Here is a 4,047-nt window from a genome sequence, read left to right as displayed (position 1 = left end):
CATCTTTCAACACCTTTTCTCACCCAACTAGCTGCTGTTGTATGGACACTTTCACTTGTATTTCATCAAAATTGTTCCTATACTTTAAAGTGAATGTGTTAATTTTTGCTGTGTTTAGAAATTGGCAATTTTGTTTTGTTTTGAATTAAGTGTATTTACTGTTACAAACCTCAACCTGAGCCTTTAAGCTAACTTCACCTCAGTCACATCCCATACAGCACACTTGGTGTAAGAAACGTCGCATCGACGTGGTAATGTCGAAATGTGGTCACGTCACTAAAACCGACGTCGAATCGACGTGGTCTTTGAAACCATGAAGTAAGTGTACGTTGTCCACGTCGGAGCGACGTGTTTTTCAGTTTCCCTGAGGTTCGAGTCGCCTACAAGACGTCGGCATGACGTCTATCTTTCGACCATCATGTTCCGTTTTAGAAAGTAATAACTGTATAATTAATTAATGTAAAATTATAATAATATAACATTAATAAATGTTCATTGTCCTTTTTACTAAATGTAATAAGTATTTTTTAAAATTAGATTTAAACGGATGTTTGAATTGTTTCTGCGCAGTTGGTCATTAACGGTTAATGGCGTGTTTTTGGAATATTATTGGCGTTGTTCTGAATTCTGTGGTTCTGGACTAGTTTGGTAAGTTTAGATTTGTAACGCTATGTACTATTTGATGCAGTTTTGTTTGTTATGTTTAGAATGATGAAGTGTATTTTATATTGTGGTTTCGCGAATCCCATGTTCTATACATAACCTCCATAGACACACTTCACGTGCGGCCGTTTTCGAATATAAAATGTTGGACTTGTGTACACAAAAGTTCCCGTCACTTTTTGTGAATAATATATTGAGGACTTATTTTGTTAGTTTTTAAAAGCATTTGCAGGCGTATTGTAGAATACGATACCAAACAAACAAAGGTTAAGTTAGGTTGGGTACGTTACGTTGCGTGTTGTTACGTAGGAAATCGGAATAATGCATGTTTATGATTCCTGTTGCAGTGGTAAACGGTTACAGGTAAAATAGGGGCAGTAGCTCACTTTAACCTACTGAAATTATACTTTGAAGTTCTGATGTGCTACCATTAAAAAATTCCATTGCAGTATCAATACAAGAATTGTGGGTAATATTTGGGTAAATATGTAGATTAGCTGTATTTCCTTAAAAAAACACAATGTTACTCTCCAGTTTTACAAAAACGGCGATATCTCCTAAATATTTGGAATTTCTTATCTCCGCCGCCTTTAATGAAAAGAGGAAGTCAAGGAGCTCAAAATGACACTAATTTGGGATTTTTAATATATTTTTTTTAACAGATGTCGTTACTCTCCAGTTTTACCATATTTTAATGCACGTAGGTACGATAAATTCATATAAACTATTATTCTTATGATGTCACACATTTATTTGTAATATTGGTAAAAGTTTCGTATTGCGTATTCAAGGAGATCACTTGATCCTGAGGACACGATCCTGTAAATATTGATGCTGTGGTACATGATGCTTGCTGTTGTGATTTAGTACGTTTTGTTAGGTTAGTACAGCTGCATTAAGTATACTTGAATAACATGCCATCATAATGAAGGTATCTCCTTGGATACGCAATACGAAACTTTTACCGTGATATTAATATTGTGATCATGACGTACAAAATGAATTGTACGGAATTACTTTTACATGCTGACTAAAAACGGCGTATTATTGCTGAAGGTAATTAGAGGAAATCACTTACAAGGAAGTGTCGCAAATTTGTTCAAAAGAATGTTGACAAATCAACTGGCACAAGAGTACAGTTGGTGGGGAGCAAAATGGAAGAAAAATTTCAGAAAATTGGAACTTTCACATGTTGTTATGAGTGAGTATCCAGTATTAATTTGGTTAGCCAAAAAATTTTTTCAATTAGTTAAAAAATTAATAATTGCAGTGTCTTAGTCAAGTATAAACAGATGTGTATTTGTGTACAGCTGAGGAACAATTTCATGTGTAGCTTGATTTTGCTGCCATGGGAATTATTGTTGTGCAGTAAATTATGAAGCAAGCGAGAGTTGGTATTAGCAGAAGATTTCAATTACAGTTATCACTCTATTTTTGCCACTCCTTTTGGATCTGTTCCTCCTCTGCCACGTCCAAGAATGGTAAATCTGTGACCTGATGTTTCCGAAGTTTTTAGATATGCTAAACCCCTTGTAATTTCAATTTTTTCTTTGGCCATTCACATACTGAGTAAATTCATCTGCATTTATAATTATTGTAATATAGTGAGTTTAGAAAAATTGTCATAATGCATCCCGTGTGATATCAGGCCTTAAAATATAACGTAAAAGCAACAAAATACCAAAATAAATGTTTGTAGTATATGCACTGATTCCCTGTAACAAAACAATATTTACTTCATGTGGAACTCATTTACCTTCAAAAATTTGTTTCAGGGGTGGTTCGTTTCCATTATCCGTCTGCTACCGAGACTGAAGTGTCCATCATTATTTCTAATTGGTTAAAACATGCGAAGAAGAGATGTAGCTAGTGTTGTAAATAAAAAAAGCATGTGTTTTTTTCTCTCAAATGTTTTTTTTTTTTAGAAAAAAACTTTGTCCCTAGTTTTTTTCCCCCACTTTTCAGGTTTGTTTATTATTTTATATACTGTAGCTCATACTTTACAGTTAATCTTTATTGTGAAAAAAATACTTTTTTTTGTTTTTTGTAAAATAAAACAGGTTTTTTTTATAGAAAAAATGCTTAAAAAAGCATTTTTGTATAAACTCTACACGTAGCACTCTAATAAGTAATATATTTTGTTTAGTGTTTATTTGTGATATGGGCCTCCAGTCATCATTATAAGTTAAATTATGGCTTGGGCTTCTACCCTCAAATACGTGTCGTTAGAAAAATTGTGAAATGTCAACATGCTGCCAATTTTTGATATTTTGAATTATATTAATTTGTTTTCAACTACTTTGAATACTATGTAAATAATATCCACTTTTTTTAATTTCATTCAATAGACCGTACATAATGGTATAGAATATGTCAATAAAATTACAAATAAACATAAATACAAACACATAAACAGGTACAAGAACAGTATTTAAAGCATTACAATATTAAAATAATACAATATAACAGCTGCACTTCCATGAATAAGCACCTATTTAGATAATATATATAAAAAGTAATAAATAAAAACAAAAGCTACCCCCTGTTCATAATCATCTATATTATAAAAAGCCTTATGTGATAAATAAATAAATAATTCCTTTTTAGATAAATTATATTGGTCCATATTTTTTGGAACTGATGGTAATATATTGAATAATCTAATACCAACATTTCTAACTGACTGTAAAGTTTTTTTTCTTATGAACCCTTTGCAGATGAAAATCTGCATTAATTCGCGTGAAATGCTCATGAATATTAGTATTTTTTATATAAATTAATTTGTTTTTATGAATAAACAATAATACTTTGTAAATATAAATACAGGGCACAGTAAGAAGACCTAAGGATTTATAAATATTACGACAACTGTCCAAACGTTTCATGTGGAGTATAATTCTGATTAATTTTTTTTTGTATAATAAAAACTGATTGTAGATGATGTCTATTACTCCCCCAATACATAATTCCATAGCTGATTAAAGAATAAACATAGCCAAAGTAGGCAGACCATAGGCATTGTTTGGTAGTTATATGAGAAAGTACAATAAACATATAACACATAGGTACTGTTTAATTTATTTAGCAAACCAAACGTGTGTTTGTCCCATGAGAAAAATTCATCAATCTCAAGTTAGTATTTTTTAACAGAGTATTTGGTTTATTTGATTTAATTTAGAGGGAAAAAAAATAAAATTTGTTTTACCATAATTCAGTAGCAGTTTATTATTTGTAAACAAAGAGTTTAATGTATGTAGTGTATTCATAACCAGAGCATCAAGTTTAGAAGCTGGATTGGCTTTAACCAGTACATTAGTATCATCTGCAAAATAAATGATAGGAATATCAGTAAAATGATAACTTAGATCATTTACATAGACCAGA

General features: G+C 31.2%; 1 long non-coding RNA gene across 1 annotated transcript; it reads left to right on the top strand.

Annotated features, from left to right (window-relative positions):
* Window positions 1–441: 441 nt before the first annotated feature.
* Window positions 442–2,572, top strand: LOC134527648 (uncharacterized). Its single transcript, XR_010074235.1, has 2 exons — window positions 442–648; window positions 2,439–2,572. It is a non-coding gene; the product is annotated as an uncharacterized LOC134527648 (long non-coding RNA).
* Window positions 2,573–4,047: the final 1,475 nt, after the last annotated feature.

The sequence above is a fragment of the Bacillus rossius genome, chromosome 1 (genome assembly GCF_032445375.1).
Source record: "Bacillus rossius redtenbacheri isolate Brsri chromosome 1, Brsri_v3, whole genome shotgun sequence".
Classification (NCBI taxonomy): domain Eukaryota; kingdom Metazoa; phylum Arthropoda; class Insecta; order Phasmatodea; family Bacillidae; genus Bacillus; species Bacillus rossius.
This window is presented reverse-complemented; position numbering and strand designations above follow the sequence as displayed.